The sequence below is a fragment of the Tiliqua scincoides genome, chromosome 1 (genome assembly GCF_035046505.1).
Source record: "Tiliqua scincoides isolate rTilSci1 chromosome 1, rTilSci1.hap2, whole genome shotgun sequence".
In the NCBI taxonomy this organism is placed as follows: Eukaryota; Metazoa; Chordata; class Lepidosauria; order Squamata; family Scincidae; genus Tiliqua; species Tiliqua scincoides.
In genome coordinates, this window is record NC_089821.1 from 99,201,310 (window position 1) to 99,225,960 (window position 24,651).

The 24,651-nt window shown below is 41.5% G+C and overlaps 1 protein-coding gene across 11 annotated transcripts in view; it reads right to left on the bottom strand.

The window, feature by feature from the left end:
• The window catches only part of BAZ2B (bromodomain adjacent to zinc finger domain 2B), a 254,532-nt gene extending 237,847 nt beyond the window's left edge, over positions 1-16,685 (bottom strand). For all 11 annotated transcript variants that reach the window (XM_066612058.1, XM_066612056.1, XM_066612057.1 and 8 more), the window contains exon 1: positions 16,470-16,685. The gene's annotated coding sequence lies outside the window, so the exon portion shown is untranslated. The remainder of the gene's footprint in view (positions 1-16,469) is intronic.
• Between the last annotated feature and the right edge of the window lie 7,966 nt (positions 16,686-24,651).

Consider the following 24,651-nt stretch of genomic DNA (forward strand, 5'->3'; position numbering starts at 1 on the left):
CATCCAGCCCATAGTCCTTTTTTCTGACACCCCTGGCTTAAGGTATAAGATCTATAGAAGCAATCAGCTCTTTTGGGATGGCAAACTGGGAACAAGCCACAGATTCTTCTCTGAAATTTACACTGTTGTTTCAGAAGCATTTTCTTGAAACAGATTTCAGAACAAATATACTGTACTACTTTCCAGCTGAGCTTATCAAACTCAGGAACTCTTGAGGTTCATTCAGCAGGGAAAAGAGATGTGCAGCACAGTCCTTTCTTGCACTGGAGCAGGTAGGCTAAGAGGCTTGTGCTGTATCATGCACAAGATTGGGGCCAGAAGTGGTTCAGCTGGAGGCAAGGGGAAACTCTTCCCCTTACCCCCGGGTAAGCCAACACGTCTCCAATGGGTCTCCTCAGACTTGTGCCACCTCAGGAGTTGGGAAAGTCCAAGGAGAACAGTTAAGGGAATGGTGTTGCAATCTAGCATGACAGCCGGGTCCCAACCCTGCCTCCCGCTCCCCACTGATGCAGCCCTCCTTAGCTGACGCAACCCTCAAGTCAGCGTAGAGGCTGGATACAGACTCCACGGGCTGGCGCACATCCCTGTGCTGGTCCAGCTGACTCCCGAGGAGGCGCAAACATGCTTTATGGCATGTTTGTGATCCTCCTGGGTTGGTGCAAAGGACCTGCGCCGGCCTACCCAAACGTTAGGATTGTGTCCTTAAATTCCTTATCCCTGTGTAAGCCTCCAGACCTGCAATGGGTCTCCTCAGACTTGCACTAGTAATTTTGCTATCTCAAGTCAGATTAGAGAAAAGCGTGGGGAAGGCAGTAAAAATGGAGGGTAGGATCCAGCGCACATCATCACCACTGGATCCACTCCCTCCCACAGCCTCTCCACCCCTTGTCGTACCACTCCCCACCAAGTTTTGCCCCTTGCCCCCTACAGCCTCCCACGGTGACTTGCCTGCTCTCGCAGGAAGCTGGAACTCAGATGATGTGACTCCAGCATTTCTGCTGGTGACTAGGCAGTGCGCTGCTGAGCATGCTGCCAGAAAGTTCTTTCTGGCACTTTTTCAGCAGGAGTTGCAGCGAAACATGTGTTCAGCAGCTGGCCAGAGCCCAAAGTATTGGGTTGTTAATTGACTAATCACCTGTACTGAAGAAGTCCACAGGAAAAGCAAACTGAGGGCCCTGCAAGGTGCTTGGGATACATTCCAAGGAACGAAACACCAGGAAACTTTTGCAGCTCTACCAATTCATCAGTTAAGCAAGAGAGGCAACGCAATGCCACAAACAAAGAAAAGTTAATTAAAATCCATGTCCTACCAACTTATCTGCAAACTATAACCTTATGATCCAATCCTAAGGCCATAGGTGCACATAGATGCTCAGGATAGGGTACAGTATAGTAAAGGTGACTAAGGGCGCAATCCGAACCAACTTTCCAGCACTGACATAGCTGTGCCAATGAGCTGTGCGCAGCATCCTGCAGTGGGGAGGCAGTCAAGGGGGGCTGTTCAAGGTGAGAGCATGTCTGTTGGCTTAACTTGGGGTTGCACTGCAGCTAGGTTAGTGCTTGAAAGCTGGTTCGGATTGTGCCCTAATTTGCTTTACTGTGCTAATGAAGTTAGACCAGTGGCAGAGAATAAGTCTGAATATGTTTTTTTCAGGATCAGAGACAATGTTAGGACCAAAACTTTTTCATGGACCAATTCAGGATAACTACTATTCATTGGAGTGGCCTTAGGAGTGGACCTCAACAGGTGGGAAACCCTGGCCTCTGAGCAGCCCGCTTGGAGGCAGGCTGTGCAGCATGGCCTTTCCCAGTTTGAAGAGACACTTGGCCAACAGACTGAGGCAAAGAAGGAAGGCCTATAGCCAGGGAGACAGACCAGGGACAGACTGCACTTGCTCCCGGTGTGGAAGGGACTGTCACTCCCGAATCGGCCTTTTCAGCCACACTAGACGCTGTTCCAGAACCACCTTTCAGAGCGTGATACCATAGTCTTTCGAGACTGAAGGTTGCCAACATGACTATTCATTGGCAATTCAACTTTCATGTAATTCTATTTTACTTCCAACCAATGCAGATTTTTTTTCATCTTTTGGTCACAAAAAGGACCCCAAGGTGACTTTACAAGATAAATGGAGAGAATCGTAAAGTGAGCATATTAGTGGGGGATAGCCTTCCTTGTGTTCTGCCAAGTGGAGAAAGGTGGGATATAAATTGAGTAAAAAAATAAAAATAAAAGTGACAACGTCTAAGGTGAGAATGTTTGGAAATGTTTGCCCATACAATTCCATACAGCCGCCGGTTTCCACAACAAGCAGTATGAAGTCTCTTACTACAATCTGTAGTGAAGAAAGTTTTAAAGCAAGCAACACTTCAGGTTTGTTTGTTTATTTTATCCAGAGCCCACATTTTCCCAAGGGTTCTGGGTGGTAAGGCAATTTTATACACAATGTTTTCCTTCCTCCAAAACAAGGAGTCCTTGTTCTGGAAACAGATTCCTGGTTTCAGAGGAAAGAAAACTGTGGATGGCACCTTATGAAAAGATGTATTTATTCACTCATTCATTCATTCGATTTCTATCTCATTCCACACCAAAGATTTTGGACTGCTTACACAATTACTTAAAATATTACATTAAAGATTAAAAAAAAAGGAAACATAAACAAGAATAATGGCCTTCCCCTTGCCTGATACAGTTCACTTATTCCCAGTCCCAGAGGCTCATACAGATATAAAAAGGGCATAGGAAACAAAGGAAGTGGAGACCACAGAACAAATGACAGATGTGAGTCTTGCCTATTCATCCTAAACCCCATTTTCAGCTAAGGTTGTCCAGTACAAATTTGTAATCCAATCCTCCTGCCCATTCTTTCTTCCAACATACTGTTGAAAAATCACTACTAGATGCTATGCGCTCACCTCCATTCTCCCTTATTTACTAGCAAAATACCCATCATTATATGCTGAGGATTTGTATAGTGCCAGAATCCCTGTAAGGGCCACATCATCACAGCCCTTGCAATATACAAGAGTAAGGAGTGAGGACAGTACCATATACAGCCAAAAGGGTCCCATTTTGATCAATGCAGTAATACCATGGAAAGAACTTTGACTTTTCCTTATCAAATTTTTTCCTTCTCCTCAAGTAGCTATTGTCCCTTGTATCATGCCTGTATTTTTTTTTTCCCCCACAGCAGGGCAATTTAGATCCAGAAGATACGTATAACTATTTTTTTCCTCAGTATTGTGACTGAGATCTGATTTAGATTCAGAGAGACCACACTTCACACCTGAACTCCTCCCAAAATTCACACTCCTCTTCATCCTGCCAAGGGTCCATTCTTCTTCCACAGCCAAGGAAGTAGGTTCTTCACCTACTAAATGTTTATGCCTAATAAAGGCTGACTTGACTTGACTTGACACAGCCAAGGAATCACTGCATTCCTTGAGGTACGGACACACTCCCTAAGTATAACTATTTGGAAAGTCTCTGCTATTTCATTTGCAAAATAGAAGAGTACATCTGAGCATATGCTTCAATAATGGTTGCACAAGCAACATCATACTTTTCTTATTTATCTATGTCCATTAAAACACAGTTATTACATGAACAGATCCCACCATTCCACATATGCAGCACTATAATTTTTTTATAACCTAGAATAGGAAGCAGTGCATTATAAAAAGCTACTCCTGAATGCCAGACAGTGTTTCAAAAATGCTTTTATGTATAATGAATACAGAAGTACTCAGTAGGCTACACAAAGACTGTCCTTGTAAAAAAAAAAAGACACAAAAGTGTATCAGCTAAAACGTACTGACAATTCCACAGCACCAAAGTTCGTAGCTAAAGTAGTTTCATATTTAACTGCCTCCTATCCTGAAATGTGATTTGCAAAGACTATGGTGCTGGTTAAACAGAAACTATGGAGACATGATTACTGACAAAGTAGAAACAATAGACACTTGCCAGAGTTCAAGTTGGCAGTATTGCCAACGCTTGGTATAATGGTGATATCTATTTCCTTATTGTCAATGCTTATTATCTCTCAGAGCTCTGTAACCAATTAACACACTGAGTATTCTTCTTGGCAAGGTAACACTTACTTACCATTCAACATGTCCTATGTTTCGAACAGAAATTTCATTTGGCCGTGTGCAGTATCAGATTACTGAGGCTCCTGCTCACCTCACTCTGGACCAAAGTCTATCAGATAAAAAGATGTCACCTGCACTTATTATTTTAAGAAAGTTTCAAAGATACTCAGTACCTCATGTGAAAGGATTTTTTTCCCCATTCCAGGAAAATAATCTCCCAAATGTTGTACTCAGGAAAGCTGTCAAATCGAAGTATAAAGTCCAAGGTTAGCATTCCATTCTACACTATACAGTGAACATGGGTGCCACCTTAACATATTTCCTTGGAAGTAAGTCCCACAGAAACAAATCCACTTACTTCTGAGTTAATGTGCTATAACTTTGCATCTATTATCTAGACCAGGGGTGCCCAAACCCCGGCCCTGGGGCCACTTGCGGCCCTCGAGGACACCCAATGCGGCCCTCAGGGAGCCCCCATTCTCCAATGAGCCTCTGGCCCTCTGGAGACTTGCTGGAACCCACACTGACCTGATGCAACTGCTCTCAGTGGGAGGGCGATTATTTGACCTCTTGCATGAGCTGTGGGATGACGACTCCCTCCACCGCTTGCTGTTTCACATCAGTGATGCAGCAGCAGTAGCAAAGGAAAGGCTGGCCTTGCTTTTATAGGCCTTGAGCTATTGCAAGACCATCATTCATTCATATAAGTTCATCTTTAATATATTCTTTTATGTAAATTATGTAACTTATGTAAATTAATTATTTTCTTCCTCGGGTCCTGACACAGTGTCAGAGAGATGATGTGGCCCTCCTGCCAAAAACTTTGGACACTCCTGATCTAGACTTTTGCATTTACCATGGAGGCCTATCCTATACATGCCATTTATCTAGCGGCCTAGGGAACATTCACATTTGCAAAATCAAAATACAGTATCAAATTAATGGGGATCCTATTTAGATGAGTTTACTGTAAGGTCAGTAATGCACACTCAACATGAAGAACTAGGAATGTCACATAAACAAGGTTTAAGTAAGACAGACATTAATATCATTTTGAAATTAAAAAAAAAAACAAACCAAAACATACACACACACAAATCCAGTCTCACTACATTCAAAGGAATTTAAAAAAAAACATAGCAAAAGTTGAACTAGTTGATTGCTTTTACATGGAATACCTAACGAAGTCTTCTTAGCTAACCCTTTCCTACAAAAATTGTTTATGAGTAATTCACTTTCTTTTATTACGCAAACAGACCCCAAAGCGAAATCTCCATGTGTGGTCAAAGCACAAAAACACTGCACTGTATTTTAATAGCTGTGGAGCCAAGAGTGTAACCTTGACTAAATCCTGCAAAGATTCCTTGCTCAGAATAACACAGGCAATCAAAGGACTCAGAAGGCTGCCGAAATGTGTTTCCAATAAACAAGCTTTTTTTTGCATTTAAGATTTCTGTCACCACAATCACCTCAGTTTGTTTCTTCAAAGCTCACATTTTATCATTTTATTTGGCATTCAGTTAAAATTAAATATTTAAAATCGAACCTCGTCTATGTTGCAAGAACAGCCGAAATGAAAGGCCTCCCTGACAGCAGTGACCAGATTTTAAATGCAGGTAGATCAATAAATTGGGGGGGGGGGAACTGCACTCAAGACCAGGTTCCATGTGCGAGTGAAAAGGTCTATAATAGATTGCAAATGACTGTGTGCTGATATAACCAGCTGTTCTTAAAATTATGAATATGCAACCACTTCATGTTAGAACCAAATCCCAGCACTATTTCTACAGAGAAATCCCAGTAGTTTTTCCTTGTTCTACATGTTAGCTCTGTTAAGGATACAAATAGCAGTCAGCTTCAGGACAAATAGGGCCAAACTATTGGCATTTCATGCACTAGGTCCATTATCACAGCAGGGATTCTCAATCACTGGAACATTCCTATAACAGCTCAAGCAATATGACAATGATCTTCCAGGAGGAAGAAAAAAAATTCAAAATCTCTGCAGCATGCTCAAAGTCCCCTTGCCAGCCTAATGCCTTTTTTTTTGTTGCCTCAGCCAATCAGATTGTCAGCCCTGACCTAGTAGAAGACTTGCATCAAGCTTCAAACATTTAAAAACATCAATCATAAAAACAAAGACAGGACATTGAATTATGCAGTATTAACCTCCAGGGTTTGCATACAAAGACCTTAGATTTATTTATGTCCCAGCGCGTTAAGAGCTTCAGTACACCGTTCTTTGCACCAAACCGGCTGCCAATTTGATGAACCTCTCCGCCCTCAGCAGGAGTGCAGCGTCTTTGATTAATGAGTGCATGCTTGTGGAAAAGTGTAAGAACAGAAAAACAGGGTTAAAAACACACAATTATGTCTCTGCACATCCATTGGACCAATGCAATAATTATCTTTGAGCTGAATTTCCCGTCAGAGGGAAAGAATTAAGCATTCTTTGCTTACAGCAGGCATTTGCGAACACACTGCAGCAATACTAGCCTTTCTGTACATCTTACTTTAAAATACAAATGTAGTATTTTCTAAAAATGTTATCGTTATCTCAGTGCAACTCCATTCCTTTCAACATAATGGCCTTAAAAACATATCTTCCAAGTCTACATCTATTTTATACCGCAATCCTAAGTCAAAATAAGCTCTATTGTATCTCTTAACTTCCAAGTGATGCATTTAAAATAAAAGGCAGAAGTATCAAAGTTTTACTTTTAAGATTTTTCACACAAATCCGTAAGTTTGGGGATTAAACCACTAAATCCCAATTGGTATATTTATTTAGTTTCCCTTCTAATATTACTAGTATTAAATATCTCCAAATATAGGCTTCATTGAAATGGTGTTCTTTTTAATTTCACTTCCATCCCTAAATGTTCCTTTTCTTTAGTTTTCAGAGATTGAAGGAATATAGTCACAACTCCCATTGTGCTAATTATAAGGAGGACACATGAAGAACAAAGTAGATTTACATTGTGGATCAGATATAGTTGCACATTCATTATTGATCTGACCCTACCAAGACTAACAGGCCTAACGACTGGTAGAGTGAGGAAGTGTAATGGTTTCTTTTAGGCTGTTTATAGCAGTAAGAGTCATCTTTGGTAGACATTTCAAGAATTATGGTTTCTTGTGATTATTTTAGATCTGCATCAGTTTTGTTCAGAAGTTAAATCTTATCCTAAACAATCAGGACTTAATGCTCCCTCCTACATTAAAGCCAGTGTATATGTTCTACACATACTACATTAGGAAAAAAAATAGAAAAATCAAACTTGATTTTTATTTTTATAAAAGTGTGCATGGAGTCAGCCTTTGGAAAGAATGATACATTATGAGAAACAAAGTCAAAAGTTTATTTTATAAAACTGACATCAGCTTTCAAGTAGGATGCATTGTTTGGAATTAAAATGATGCCAGGAAGCAGTCCTCCCTGGTACTAAAAAGGCCATTTTTTAAAAAATTAGGCCACAATCAAAATGCAGAGTTATTTATTTATTCCAGTATTTATATACCACTTTTCTCATATACTCGAGTCTCATAGACTCAAGGCTGTTTACATAGTTAGGCTGACAATAAACAGGATTGAAGTGTACTTAATTCTGTACTGTATTGTTGCCCCAAGTTTACACAAAACTCCGAAGTATACCTTTTTCTAAGCTAAGTATCTGGTTACCTGCTTTTGTATTGCTACAAGAAAAAACGAAAGGAAAGTGGACAAACTAGATTAACATGAAAGGACTGTTGAATGTACAAAAGTCAGCAAGTAATGGAGGAAAATAATATTCCTTTTGTTCTGTACACACCTAGGCACACTTGAAACAATGATATGTACAAAAGAGATAGAGAAGAATGTATAGAAAACAATGTTGCTTGAAAGGGATTAATCTCAACCTTGAGGAGTTTTATTGATCAGCTTTAGAGATCTAGTATTAAAAAAACAGAACATTATAGCGCATAAGAAATTATTTTTCCCTTACAATGAAGTTTCAATGCTATAATGAAGTTACACAGGACACTGGATAATTTGTTTTAATCACTAAAGTTCTAAAGTTTATTCATACAGTACCATGGGAGTCTGTTGAACATGAAAAGGTCAGTACATGCCCAATATGTTTTTTTAAACCCAAGAAAATTTTCTGAAAATCTCTTAAATGAAATTCAATACTTGAATATATTCTGGTGGTACAAGAAAGAACTGCAGACAAGTACAGCCTTATATGCACTCCCATGTGAACAAAGAACTCCTGTATGACTGGGCACCCACATTTATTTAAATAGAAAAACAATTCCATGAACTTCCCCTGGTACTTTGAATGTCTCTCTCTCTATAAGTGACTGGGGAAGGTTTTACAAGGAAGGAAGAACCCTGTGGGCCCTGTAGGTCTTAGCTTGCAAAGAACCACAGAATCAGGTTGAGTACAGATAGAAAATATTAACATTCTAACAAAACAAAACCCATCAAAAAATTTACTGTGGTGAAGGTGCAGTCCACATCTCAACTAAAAGAATAGTTACATTTGAGTGAATTTGTGCAATGAATCACACTAGATCGGCTACAAGCAGACAATAGTTTCTTCATCAAAGTGATGGCCAAACTACACATTACAAGCTTGACCCTGATGTGCTTCATTTTTCTTTACTCAAGATCAGACACCAGGGATGGAAGATGTCAGGCAACCTAATTCTAATGAAATCTCTGTGCAGTTATGCAGTAGTACCAGAGCAGCTTCTGCTGTATCCACAGGGGAGTTTTGGCCACCTCCCTCCTGGGTTTGATACTCCCTCCCCCCTTCCTCACAGCCACCCCATTCAACTCCCTCCCGACCTCATTTCAACCACCTGTGCCAGCCTACCTGAACCTGTGGGCATCCAACATTCATCTCTGCATGGACCAAGCTGCTCGTCACTTGTGGCAGCGGCCAGGCCCTATGACTAGCCCAGTTGTGTTTGCAACAGCTGTAAAGCAGTTGGTGCCTGCAGTACATGCATTCAACTGGTGTAAAGGCCCATTAGAATGGGACTGTGAATCTGAATGCCTGTACCAGAGGTGGGCTTTAACCCTTTGCCCCTACCATAGTCCCCATCTAGATAGGGTGTCCCACACACATTGCCTATGGAAGAAAGCTCCTATTGGTGGCAATGAGAAAGGAAACTCAAAAATTAGCATATATTAATTTTATAGTAAAAGATTAAATACACATGCTGTCTGCTAGGAAAACAACCCAGAGTATCATCTGAGGGCACACATACAGCCACCTTGCTAGTTTTAAGCCGTGCTTGGATACAGAGGCCTAACTAGAAGTTCCGAGGTCCAGGACAGTTACAACACAGGGTGCAATCCTAATCCCTTATGTCAGTGATTTCCAGCACTGACATAAGGGCAATGCAGCTCCGAGGTAAGGGAACAAACATTCCCTTACTTTGAGGAGGCCTCTGTGAGTGACACCCAACTGCCGGATGCAGCGCACGTCCCACTGGCACTGCTATGCCAATGTTGGAAAGCACTGACATAAGGGGTTAGGATTGCGCCACAATGTCCTGTGACATCCTGATGTCATTTGTGAGTTCTCCCCAGAGGAGGAGGCAGCACTGGTGGCTTTGTGCCCCCATTTCTACTCCTGCAGAGGCTTCCCATTGAAGGAGACAACTTTTCAAAGGGGAGCATCCACAACAGAAGGAATGGGGGTGTGAAGCTACCACAGCAAGTGCCCCTTCTCTGAGAGAACCATAAGTGGTGCAAGGCAGTCACTTCTGGGTTCTCCTTGAAGGAGAAGGTGCTGGCAGTTTTGTACCTCCTTTGGCGCTGTGCCCAGGGCAGGTGCCGCTCAGGCTCTGCCCTAGTTACACCTCTGCCTGAATGGGTAACCTATGACATTATACAGGCTACTTCCATCATGGAAGAAATGCAAATTATAAAAGGAGGATATGAAGATAGGAACGTATCACTCAAGCGACAATCGTATGCACATTTACTCTGGAGTAAGCTTACTTCCAAAAAACATATGCTTGTTAGTTCATTACTGATTCAGACAGAAAACATTGAGAGAAACCCCCTACTTCCACTTAAGCTGATGTCAATTGACTGTAACGTAGGCCTGGATATAAGAGCTGAATGTACCCCCTTTACTTCCACTGACCTTTAACGTTACTTCTTTTTCTACCCAATTTCTCTCTCATGTGTACATTTGAGGTGCTATCTGCAACATGCTGCCATCTCAACCCTTATAATGCCTTTTGACTTCAAAGTCATTGAGTAGCAACTGCTAAGAATCAACATGCTGGATACAGCAGCATTGAGTGCGACGCAACATGTTATCATTGCAGCCTCTTTTTTCAGATTCTGTATTTATGGTCACTGAGAAAATACATTTGCAAACCCATGAACAGAAGTGGCAGTTAATGTATTAAATATTACAAAAGGGTTATTTTTAGATGAGCTAACTAGTCATTATTGTGTCTGTTATGCAGTGTATAGGAAGAACTCCACTCTAGGATTCAGTAAGTGTAACACATCCATTTCAGAACCATAACAAGGCGGTAGATCATAAAGGGGAAAACGGTATATACAAGTCAGCCTGAAAACATACAGGGGGAAAAATTTAAGCAATAATAGTTAATATGATAGGAGTCACTCAGCTAGGCCAGAATACTGGCTAAGCGTGTGTAGGAATTCAACACTATACAGAATACTGGCTAAGAGAGTGCGGTTCAACACTACAGTCACAAATTCACTAGATTACCTTACACAAGTCACTTTTAGCTTCAGGTCTCCATCTGCAAATTCGCTACTAACTGAGCAAAGCAGCACCTTTTAAAGTGGCAACTCTCCTATATTTAAGCAGGTAGAGAACTACTGTTTTTATTCAGCCCAGCAAAGTCTCCCTCCCAATGGTTGTTCGTTGGTGTCACCCTTGGTCATTTTTTTTTTTTAAAGATTGTGAGCCCCTTTGGGACAGGGAAGCATCCTCTTATCTTTTAGGTATTTAAATTGGTTTGTGAACATTTTTTTGTTAAAAGTATGTAGAGTATAAATATTCATCATCATGATACTTGCCTCTCTGGCAGGACTCTAGTATGGATAATTGAGATAATGCAGGGCTTTTCAAACTGGGGCGTCACGACGCCCCAGCCTGCGGGCCCTGGCCCCTGCCCCCTTAAGGGTCGGGGGCAGCCTGGAGGTAGGGAGGAGGCAACAGCGTGATCCCCAGGATTGCGTCACTCAGGGGGGCTGCAGGGGCTTGGGTACACCTTCCCAAGCCCCTGCAGCCTCCCAGGAGTGCAGGAAGGCAAGCACAACCTGCAGCCGGTCTCCCCACAGCAGTGAAAGTGGGTGTGGAGTGGATCACTGGATCCACTTTCACTGCTGCGGGGAGCCCTGCTGCAGGTTGTGCTGGGCTCCCCGTACCCCGGGGAGGCTGCAGGGGCTTGGGTATGTGTACCCAAGCCCCTGCAGCCCCCCTGAGCAGTGCGATTCCCCCGCTGCTGCCTTCCTCCGCCCCTGCTTGCCTCCCCCCTCCCGACCACGCAAGAACTTAGTGGCTCTCAAACTCTACCAGAGAGTTTGAGAACCACTGAGATAATGTATGCGAGGTGCTTTGAACACTTGAAATGTACTGTAAAAATACTACTACTACTACGATTATTATTATAGTTCTCCCAACTTTCTCCCACCATTGACTTTTAAACATAGCAAACAAGACAGTCTTCTTAACAGTTTGTCTTGGAGAAAGGTGCTCCCCCTTCCAGCTCTATGCTTGATTTCATTAAAGCACATATTCATTTGCGGGAGATCAATTTTCAGCCAACCTTCCAATGTGAATACATAATTGTCTGTCTTATTAACTTTGTCAGCATTTTTCTTGCCTATTCTAGCATTTTATAAATACATTTATTTCAAAAAGGCCATAGGTTGTTGTAGAAAACTGTTAAATGTAAATGACCATCAGGGGTGTCCCTCTGGGCAATAAAATTTAAGGGCCTCAACTGCATTTTTCAAATACAGTAAATTCTCCTGCTTCTACTTCTCATTGGAATTGTATTAGTGATTTCAAATACACAACCCACTTGAGCAAAGGCAAACATAATTCAACCCTAATTCTAAAACAGAAAACATCTATAAGTTATATTGTATCACAGGCCTCAGTTCATCGCATAGATAAACACATGCAAGGTCTGTTGTTTCCAATGGGACTGAAAAGTGCATATGTAGTGGACTGCAATAATTACGTACTTTAAAAGCTAAAATTCTTTGGAGTTCTTTTTAAAAATAAATAGCAGCATAGGGACCTATTTTATCAACAACAAAAACTACTGGTTCATCGGGAACATGATGCCAGTCCCAAGGATGCTTTTACCATATGACTTTCCTTACAAGTTTTATATTTCATCTTTTTTCAAAATCTATGAGAACTAATTACATTCATTCTAGCTCTAGATATGGTAGAATATATACAGAATCTAGAGGCAATTGAGCACTAGCACATCCTTCCAGCCATTTAGAAGGATTAGACAGAAAGGAAGAACTTTCTTGCCACTGTGATATTCTACATCTTGTGTAGGAACACAAAAGTAGCAACAAAGACATTAACAATTGCAGTTCAAGCTGGGAGTGACTGTTCTGTTTCAATTCAATGACACCACTAATGGCTTCTTAGCAGCTCCATGAAATCAACCAGCTGTCAAGCCGATGCATCAGAAGGAACAGTTACGCACTCCCCAAAGAAAAAGCAACACATCAGGATGTTTGGCAAAACATCTGCTCCTTTACACTGCAGTTCTATAATAAACATGCAAACAAAGAAATGAGAATGAAGATAAAGGCAACCAGAAATCTAAGGTTTCGACTACTCTTTTATTTGCATTTTAATATACGCCTTGTGAAAACAAACTATGCATTTGTTCGGCATCTCTTTTCTTGCCACATGAATAAGTCTGAATGATAAATACCCTCCAATATTGAACTAGCAGTATAGAAGATATAATGTTTTGCCTCTGTATAAATATTCTTTATAACTGTACTTCTGTTACTATAATGAAGAAATGGTCATTGAACTATTACCCACAGATCTCTCTCTCTCTCCCACACTTGCATTTACAGACACAACACACACATCCCCCCAAAAATTGATTTTAACTGATTCACGATGCAAATGATTACATGAACTTTTAAAGTGAACACCACTTTTCAAAATATACACATGTAAGTAACTGAAATGTTGATTTTGTTTTAAGGATGGGTATTAGTACTATAATTCTGCAGTTGTGCTATTCACAAGAGAAACTGTTCACAGATACATTTTATCTATTTCAAAAGAATTGCAATAAAATCAGTACCTTATCCTTTAAAAAAAATCACCTCTGTATATTTAGCCCCCCACCACTTAAAATCACAAAACTATACATCTAGTCGTGTGCATGTGATTCTATCAGCGTGTTGTTTTACATGCTATTATTTCAAAATCAGCAAAATCCAAAGCATTTTTTTAAAAGACAACTCCTTGTTTGTCAAGTTGGACCTCAATTGTGTGAGATTACTCAAACGCCTAAAATGCCCTCTTAAAAACTTAAAGATTCCTGACTCCCTCCCCCAACCCCAATACATTCAATACAGAAAATTGTTTCAGCTACAAATTTCTTGATCTTTCATGCTTTATTGATTACGCGGCATTGGAACTAAAATGTGCACGCAGTTTACCATCAGTCTGAGGTATCAAATATACTTAACTACCATTTTCTTAAACTGCTTATCTTCTGTTTCTCACCATTTATAATCTGCCAAATCTTCCAGGCCTTTGTTGCATGTATAATTTAGAGCCATCTGCTCTGGGTGCTTTTAACTATTTCAACATTTTCATCTACCTAAGAGTCACATAACTGGCAGGCGTTCAATTCAGCCCAGCTTTCAAAAGTGCCTTCTTTTAAAAAAAGAACATACTAAGGTAAATAGCTTACTTTTGTAAACATGAAAACATATTTCTTATCCAAGCCTAGAAATATGCTAAATCCATCATTTCGTTTTGAACTTATTGAACAAAAGAACATCTTGATGTACTAAAAAAATGTTCCTATTAGTTTCCACGTTAATTGTAGTTGATGTTCCTCCCCCCACCATGAAGACAAAGAGAATGCAAATTAAACACAGGCAGTTTCGTGTTGTTGGTGCAAGTGTAAATAGGTGGAAAGAAAAACAAAACAAAATACAGGAAGCAGAACTGAAAATGGGAAATTCTACCAAAATAGTTATGAAGTACTTTGTATTTCATCAAGCTTTGTCCTGTGACTAGGAGAACTTCATAAAAAAAATAAAAAGAGTATCTGTTAGGAAACAATTTAAAAGCACAGTTCCTTCTATTCCCCCCCCCCCTTTTTTACAACTGGAAATGTACAAGCTTATAGCCAGAGATAAGGCAATTTTTTTTAAGGAAGCAATCTGGAAGTTGGCATACCAACTACATTTTGTAAACCAGTCAACAGCATCTAGGACACAGTCTGCAAGGAATACAGCACCTACAAGTACTTTCCAGAACATGAACAGAGTTCCCTGAATTTGGCATGCATAAAGAATAAAATTGAACACACACACGTTACAAACACTGTTAGAAGACATGTAGCTGTTGCTGATGTAGAAGAGAGTTTGCGACCCTCTTTGCCCTCCACTCTGAAGCAGTGCCACCTCTTAGGATGACACAGGACCACCTGCAGATGCAAATCATCCTTATGTATCAGTGAGCTGCTATCCCATATGGGGGGGGGGAAGAGAGAAAGAGGACCAAACCCTGGCAATTAACAGGCGCAGACACAAAATGAGAGGTTACTGGATTATTTCTCCACCTGTTACAAAAACAGGCGGGCGAGGACTCCCAGACCAACCCCTGCACACATTTTAATAAGCTAAAATTACCACCTCTCACTCTGCAATACAGCTGAAGACTTGTTAGACCAGAAATCTCTAGAGTGGAAACAAACCCACATCCATGGGTGGGTGGGTGGCTGGGGGAATCCTCTTTAAAACTTTACATGACGTCACTGCCCCTAAACTTTGTGCCTTAATCAGAGAGGCTTGATTTTTATCCTGCATCCTTTAAATACAAGAGAGGGAGAGAGGAAAGGAACAAAAGGAAGGAAGAAAGGAGAAAGGAAGAGAGGAAAGAAAACACACACACAGAGTTGAACATTACCAAAAAAAAATGCCCAAGATGGCGAAAGGCTTGTTGTTTAGAGAGGGCAGAAAAATGGAGGATATTGTAATATACACAAAGGGATAAATTTCAACAACTCCGCCAAGGGGCTGCAGCTGCTTCGCCGGCTTTATAAGGAGGCGACGCATACAAAAGATAAAGGGGGCAGAGGGAAGAAAGCGGCGCAGCCCCGAGAAGCACAGCCAGGCGAGCTGCCCCCACGCAAGGCTCTCTCCTTCCCAAGCCCGCTGCGATCGTCCAGCCCCCCTCCCCGCACAGCCGAGGGGGGCTTTTTGGGGGGTGGGGAAGCTCAACTCTGAACCGGGGAGCAGCTCCAGGAAGAAAAGCGTGCTCCGAAGAGGGGACGGGGGAGCAGCGAGTGGGGAGAGGAAGGCGAGTTCCTCTGACTTTCCAGTGCCGCCTCCTCCTCCTCCTCGTCCACGGGGGCAGCCCTCCGCTCGCTCCCACCAACCAGCAGAGGGGGCCACCGGGATGGGGCAGCCCGGCAGGGCGATCGCCTGAGTAGTGGCGACAGGGGCTGCAGCCAGCCAGCCAGCCAGCCAGGGCGGAAAAGCAAACACACTGCAAGAGGAGAGGCACAAAAGCGGAGGGGAGCCGAGGCTGCTGGAGAAGAGGCGGCCGTGCGTGTTCAGCTGGCCCTGGGATGAGCCCAGGCTGCTTCCTCTGCTTCCCAGCCATGCAGTCAAAAGTTGCAACATCGAGGGGGCGGCAGCCAGCTCGTGACCCAACCAGCCCCCCACCCAAGTCCGGCGATTTCTTACACACACGCACCCTCCACACGCCTGTGCCAGCCCACCACACACACACATGCCTGCGCCAGCCCACCCGCCCCTCCTGTCCCGAGTGCACAAGGTCAGTTTCACTTTCCAGACTTGGATCTGGTGCTACACGAGAACCGAGGCTAAGAGACAAAAATAGATGTGTTGGTTAGACACCCCCCCCCCAAACCTCCCTCCGATTTCTAGGCACGGCACCGGCAACAAAGAGGCTGATGGGGAGCCACCACCACAAGACGCTCCAGAGGAGCCTGGGCGCATCCAGGCAGCCTCCTGCCTGCACCCACCACCCCTTTGCTCGCAGCAGAACCCACAAACACCATCCAGATCTCCGCCTTCAGCATCAGCCCCCTCACGCACCCACCCACCCCCCAGACCGATGCTAACTCACCTTTACAGTTTGGAAGGGAGATCTCTCACCCCCACTGACTCACACACCCCTCTTGGCTCTCAGGGGGGTCAGCAGGATGGGATGCGCCTTCTGGTCTGGGTGATGGGAATGTTTTCCTTGGCCCCCAAACACCCTCAAGAAGGGAGTGAAGAAAGACTGGCAGGGAGATCTAACTAGGAGGATTCATGATAGTGTATGAGCGTGTCTGTGTCTGTCTCTCTCCCTTCTCTCTCTCTCTCTGTCTCTGCTTAGTTCCTTACAGCCGCAGCAGATTGAGGCAGATTCTCTTCTCAAGGTTTATTCAGCTTCACTTCCAGGCGAAGGCTTCACCAACCAAAAGTGACGTCAACCAACTCGGCTCCTCTCTTTCTAACAATGAAAGTTGCTGTTAAAGAAGCGAAGGGGGGGGGAAGAGAGAGAGAGAAAGCGAGAGAATTGTTTATCTCATTTCAGCCTCAGTAATAAATGACCTATCAGATCCCAAAAGGAGCCAGGAAAGCCAGAGACATTCCTGCTCTCCAAAGTCCACCCTCTCCTTTTCCCCACTCATGCCCTGAGCAGTGTACCTCCTTCTCAAGTTGTGCAAAAGTTCAGTGTGTGTGTGTGTTTAGTGGCAGGCTTGGGAGATAAATGCATGCACTGAGCACAGCTATTAAATTAAATGTCAATGTAAACATTCAGGGGGACATGTGCAGTGGATCCTGAGGAATTGGACCAAGTCCCTTTGGTGTAGCAGCATGTAAGCCATCCAGTTACACAGAACTCTTCAGGCAGTAAAAAAAGGGGAGCGTTATGTGGCATGGTTGCCTAAAGGAAAGGTAAGCCCACCTAATAAACCAGCTCTCTTTCACCACCCAAGCCATGTCACCCTCATAGAGTAAGAGGGATAAACTGGAACACCCCCCCCCCCCAAAAAAAATCAAAGGAAAACAAGTTGTTCGTTTATTTTAAAAGGTTATTTACTATAACAAAGATGCTTCCAACAGTGATGCTTGGTATACCTACTTGGAAGTAGGACCCCACTAACTTGAAGGAAATATATTTGGTACAGAAATCAGAGTTCTTCTTCCACTGCATATAAAAGTATTCCAGATCCATTGTAATATACTGGAATCATTATAACAGGTTTAAAAAGTGTGTGTGTGTGTGTGTGTGTGTGTGAGAGAGAGAGAGAGAGAGAGAGAGAGAGAGAGAGAGACACACACACACACACAAACAAAAACAGACAGCACTCCCCTCATTCCATACTTTACTCAATGTCTCTCCCCTATGGTGTAAAAAGTCAAGCTAAGTCAGGGTTAAAGTACACTGCAAACAAAGAATTGCTTCCTGTAAACTATAAAAGTAAGGCTTAAAATATAGCCAAGAACATACTTTGCCTAGAAATAGGAAAAAAAATTGCGAGAGGATGTTTTTTTGTGCTCTGAAATGAGAGCATGTAAGTTGCTGACAGTGCTATGCACTGTCAAGGGCCATTTGAAATGCGAAGGTTTTTAACATTAGACCTGAACAAAAGCTGGTTGCAACATCAAAATAATATGCACATGTAGAGAGATGCTATTGTTTTGTGTTTCCTCTTCAGCCGCTGTGATTTTAATTGTGCTGGAGGATCTTCATTAGTATTAGCACATGGAGAGATTTCACAAAGCTGCTTCATTAGAGGGGGGAAAAAAAAGCTTGGCAGACTAGGTCTTTTTGCATGCAATGAGAATGTCAGCCTTACCTCGGTCATTTGTAACATAATAAGTGCAAGCACAATGATTGCAATGCAGGAACACTGGGGGAAGGGCAAGAATACTGCCTGTCTAAGAAGCATATCTGAAAAGCTCCTCGTTACACAGGAAAATGTATGCTTAAAAATTAGTTGAAATTATGTCTTGGCAGACTGATGAAAAATCAGTTAATGGGCTATGATTTTAATTGTAACATTGGTACTGGTTTATTTTGTTGCTAGGATTCACATTCAGCAGCAAAATCATGCTAGCATTTATTGATTTTTTTCTCTGCCACATTCCCGGAATACAGATTTTAATCATTTCACTACACCACACTCAGTAATTTCATTAAAAAACTGGAACCTTCCATCCTCAGAAAAGCATTTAATTTCAATGACACACAATTTCTCTTAGCAGCAAACTGTCTCAACAGTAAAAGCTGGCCTAAGGTTCAAATGCATAATTTAATCCTGAGTTCTCCATGCTCTGAATTCCTTTGAAGCTATAATTTGACTAACTACCTAATAACTGTAATAAGGACAATGATTTCCTTATAATATATTATTAACCCATATTTAATTAACTCAGAGGCCAAGCTCTGTACATGTTTGATTGGGTCAGTAGTTCTATAACCTCAAAATTTACTAATAATATTCTTGGAGGAAAAAAAAATGTGGTATAAGAATATAGCTATATGAATACACCCAATTAGATATTTCCCTCAGAATGCTACACATCAAAAACTCATACATTTGCTAAGAAGGCCAGTATTGGTGCTCGAAAGATAATCAGATTTTAAAATACACAAAAAGTAAACAATGGATTTAGTTAATTCTCACAGGGAATTGTGCGGGTGCTATGCAGATTCTTACATTATAATTTGAAGAGAAATCATTTCTGTTAATGTTGGGAAAAGTAAGGAATAGTCAGTTTGTTTAGAATTAGTAGTAAGAAGAACATCAACAAGTGTACTTCAAAAAAGTTACAACATTTCAGCGCAACAGTATATGACTTCTGTACCACATCCCCATAAGATGCTTTACTGAGAAGAATGTAGAATTGCTACCCCTGTGTAACCTGAAAAAATATGATGTGATAGAAGCATTGTCAGGACTTCATGCCCATTTGTCTAGATATATAGCACCAAGCTGCTTATAGATAAACCATATATACCCCTGACAATACCCATCTACACCATCCAGTAATGAAAAATTGCATTACATTCAGATCTATTTTTTGTTCAAACCCCCACACTTTTCCTTTTGCAAATTTTTTTTTTTTTTGCACAAGGAAGCTTCCTCTGAATCATTAGAGAGTTTAAACAATAACTGTCTCAATTCACTGGAAGGCAACCTATTGATTTTGGCTTCAATTAGCACCTGAAAATATAGTAAGATCTCTTGATGTCATTTGTATTCCAAATCAAATGAGATTTCTTAAGGAAAATGGTACAGTAAATGTCCTTTGGTTCCCAGATCTCGCATAAAGAAATCAGTTCTACTAATGCACAAACAAAAGTTTCATACAAAACACTTATTACAATATGATCATTTTAACATGTTTATTCAACAGAAGTACTTATTATTGGATAGTGGTGGTGCATTTGGGATTAGCAAGTATTATATCAGAAATGTTCATATTTATCTTCTATATGTGGCTTACTTTCCCTGAGAAGATGTGGCACTCTGTCGTTAAACACAAGAACAAAAGAAAAATACTGTATAGGAACAACAGAAATAGGTTTTTCTTCTGCTTAGTTTTTTTTAATGCTGAACTAATTTTTCTAAGAATTGACATTCTCTTTTGGTTTACTATATAAGCACCATGCTGAACAAGGCCAATAATGTGTAACATCACATTTTGGCCATTTGTTAAAAAAAAAAAAAGTATATTTATTATCTTTCTTATCTAGGCTGTAAGTTGACAGTACTTCCAGCCATTTAATCATGCATTCTTCAGAAGAATTACTAAATGCATGACCAAGACCAGGAACAGACACCTGCAATTGTGAAACAAGTCCTACAAAATTACCTAGAGTTCTCTTTTTATACAGAATAAGTGAATAACCATATCTCTGTATATTGTGCTATGCATGTGGTTGAAAGTAGGTTTTTCAAAATTTCTACCTTAAGAGGATCCATTCTGCAACAATTCATTTACTGCAGGACCAAAGGTGTGCCACAGAACCACAGATGTGTTAGGTCTGCCCTATGCTGCAGGTGCCACTCAGTTCATCCGGCACAGTGACCAGGTTGTTGTGCTTGAACTGAGAAGATGCCTTACATCAGCTGTCTCCATACTGGAGACTGCTGTCTCTGGAAAAAGCCCATCCCGACCAGCTCTTACCATTCTGCTATGGCACCGCTTATTTTTCAATCCAATCTCTGCACAGGGAAGTTCTGGGCAGTAGAATCTATTGCCCAGCATTCCAGCAGGCTGTGCAGCAGGATGTCCAGGCAGACACGACTGTCCATAGTGTCCATGTGCCGAGATCGGTTTGAAAAATAAACGGTACTGTGGTAGAATGGTAAATGCTGCTTGTGGGGGGGGGGGAGGGCTTTTTCCAAACCCTGGATCCAGCCCACAGGCCGGGGTTTGGAGATCTCTGCCTTAGATTACCAGCTCTATGCCTACACATCACAGGAAAATATCAGTAGCATGGTTGGGCAAGGTAAGTTTCACGGAAACTTCTATTCCATTATTGATTTTGTTGAAAAACTTCTGATAAATTTTCAAGAAACTCTAGGGTTCCTCAGAATACAGAATGAAATCACTGGCTTAAAGTATTTCAAGACTCAAGAATCTAGATTTTCAACTACATAATAATATAAGTATAAGGAATTAGGACTAAAGCTGCAGGATCCTTTTCAATTACTGCAGAAATGCCAGTGAAATCAGCCACATCTTCTATGGATACACTTCTGTGTATTCACATTACAACTTTCAAGGCTGCAAATGGGGCAGGTCACATCTTATCATCTACAATTGAACTATCAGAATTCCTACTTATACACAGTACAAGACATACCAATTAAAAAATATCTGCACTATTTGCATTGTCCATGCTTCTCATAAAGGATGGAAGCATTAACATCAAGTACTGTACTTGCTATTAATAAAAAAAAGAAGCACTGAAACTGATTTAATAAAAAGCTAAATATTTCATTCAATTATGATGGGCAATGTGCTTTAAAACATTCTGCTTAAAAGTAATACTTCAGTGGAAAGCTGTTAAAAGCATAACCTACGTGCTCAGAAAATTTACTCTGGGTTTAAGAGGTTTATTCTTATCACAGATACTTGTTGGCACAGAAGAGCTTATGCTATCACTCTCTGAGGGCTATTTATACAGTTTAACATGTCTAAGTACTCCTGCCTTTATGCAGTTACACACCCTATTTTATGATGTCACCCTAGAGTAGTCAAATGAATGAGAAGTAACTTCAGTTTTCCATAATCAAAGTACAGAAAGCTTGAGAATGCTTAAAACAAAATGCAGTTTCAATACGACATAAAATACAACTTTAATAGCTTTGCAGCTAGATTGATCTGTTGATCAATGTGACTTCTCTCCTCTGTAAAATTATAATTACCCTTCTGGAAATCAGCTTGAAACAAATCCTAAAGGAGAGAGTCCCAATAGATGGTTTCATGATTTGCAGAATATTCAGGGTTTGTTTGCATGGGTGCATTTTGCAGAAGTTGGATCCACATCAGATGTGCTGCAGTGCCAATCTGTTCCCCCTTGTCTGTACTCATCTTCAGACATTGCACTGCAAACCAGGCTATCCTTGTGTCAACATAAGGAAGGCCCACAGACTGCACGTTGGTGACAATGAGGTCAAGACAAGATTGGTTCACACTATTTTGTTCCTATATGAACCAGGTTATCTTATCAGTGATCACCTCACAGACACCATCCAAGAGGTGTTCGTGACAATCGCACAACTGCACATACAGAACAATCTCACCAGCAGCAAATGTACTAGTTGGGGATGAGGAAGAAAAGCACTTTGAACCAGCACTATAGAAATGTGGTTTGAGTACTGGCTCTGTACAATGGAGATTTGGTTTGAAAGGAAGATGTCTGTAATCTCAGCAATATAACATTTCAAGTACACAAGCGCCCGGTTTGATGTTGGCTCAACAACTCCTTCTTTAGAAACAGCTGTATCTTGTGAGCATTCCCTACAGCAGTTAAGAGCAGTGGCTCCACAAAGAACAGATTACAGTTGTCTAGCCTTGAAAATACACAGACTTGAATTTATTTTGCAAGGCCACATGCAACAGAAAGTGGAGATGCTACCTTAAAACCAGATGGAGTTGTTCAAAACCTTCCTGGTTATTATTATAACATGGAGATTCAAAGACAGCAATGTGTGCAAGAGCTTCCTGACATGTCAGGGTGCAAGAGCTTCCTAACTTATGTCACCCAGACAGGACAGGCTAAGCCCCACTGCAGAGGTAATTCACATCCAGTCGCTACTGTATTCATACACAAAGTATTGACATTGGAGGAACTGAGACAGAAGAAAAGGACAAACTACAAGAAGCATATTTGATTTCTCTGGTGGACAGATCTATACTGGGAATTGGACCACAGAATGCATCCTTGTTAGCTTTGCTGGATCTCTTGGTAGCTTTCAGTACAGGGGTGTGAAAATCACATCCTAATAAACTGTATTAAAGTGACTAGCTTAGAACTGTCAAAATCATTCTATACAGTGGTCCGATTAGTATTCAGAGCACCTGCTAAGGGCCGGATGTGATATCATTAAGCAAGAAATTGTGTCATTAAGCAGATGATGGCCAAAAATAAGCACTTTGTTCTCACATAGAAACTCATTCGCTGCAAATGACAGAAAAGAGAAAATGTGCAAATCTTGACTATAATTTCAAGATATGGGAAAGCCAAGTTATCACCCTGGGAAAACCAATGATCACGCAGGTCACCCTTTCAGCTGTGCTGCTTCTGCCACAGTGTCACTTCATAGCTCAGCTGCTGAGAGATGCTCTGTGAAGTGATGCCTCAGCAGAAGCAGTGATGCTGAAAGGGCGGCTTGCATGATAATTGGGTTCTTCCAATGCCTCACCAGTGTCTCCCTCTCTCACCCTTCTTGGTCTACCTCTTACCCCATAGCATTCCTTGTCTTCTGAGGCCTCCTTCCTCCCAAAGCCTGGCAGAAGCGGCACCACTGAACTGGGCTCTGGGAGAGCCCAATTATCGTGGGGGCCTGATAAAGAGCTTCCAGGGGCTGCATCCAGCCTGCAGACCTTATGTTTGACACCCCTGTTTTAGTGCCATCATTCATGATATCCTTCTGAATCACCTACTTGGAATGGGACAGCAGGCACTGTTTTAGAAGAGGTGTTTCCAGGTCTTCCTGGTGCTCTGGTTTCAGCAGATTTGCTGGGAGGGTGTGTGTCTGCTGTTCAACGCTTTAGCCAGTGGCCTACAGTGTTCCAGATGGTTTCATCTTGTCTCCCATGCTGTTCAGTGTCTGCTTGAAACCACTACGATAGCTCATCTGGAGATATGGAGCACCAATATGCAGGTGACACCCACCACTTTCTCTCCATTCCATCACATATTGGAGAAGCTATTCTGAACTGGTGCTTGAGGTTAGTAATGGACTAGATGGGAATGAATAAACTGAAAATCAATTTAGATATGATAACAGAATAGAACAGCTGATCTGCAAACAGGAGCTCAGCCTTTCTTGGATGACATAGCAGTATCCTCGAAAAGATAGGTTCACAGTTTCTAGGTGCTCCCGAATTCAGCTTGGAAACTAGATATGCAGGTGATGACTGTAACTAGGAATATATTTGTCTAATGTCAGATCTGACCAACGTGATACATGCCTTAATTATGCCTCAGTTGGACTACTGCAATGCCCTTTACAAGGCCTGTCTTTGAAAAGTGTTCCAGAAGTCTTGTGTTCCAGAATACTTAGCCAGATTGTTGACCAGCGTTGACTGCAAGTGATTCTCTCATGACAATAGCTTCACTAGATTATGGTTCATTTCCAAGCTCTAGTTTGACTCTTAAAGCCATAAATAGTTTGGGCTGCAGTGAGATACAGGAAGCTGGGCTAGATGGGTCCTAGATGGGCAGGACTTTTCTTATGTCCTTACAAGTGCAGACAGTGAACATTCTCTTTTATTGAACTTATTATATATAATAGGTTTCTCATATGTAGAGATCATAACCCAAAACAAAACAGGGAAGGAATGCCCATCGAGATAACATGCAGTGGGCTTGTGGGCTATCATACATACAAAAGCAGTTTTGTTGTAAAATAGAAGAAAGGCAAAACATCTGTACATTTATGAAGTATGTATTTGGTTTTCTGAAATAATAATAATAATAATAATAATAATAATAATAATAATGGTATTTATATACCACCTTTCTAGTCATCGGATTACATCAGACTTTATTCAAGGCGGTTCACATAGGCAGG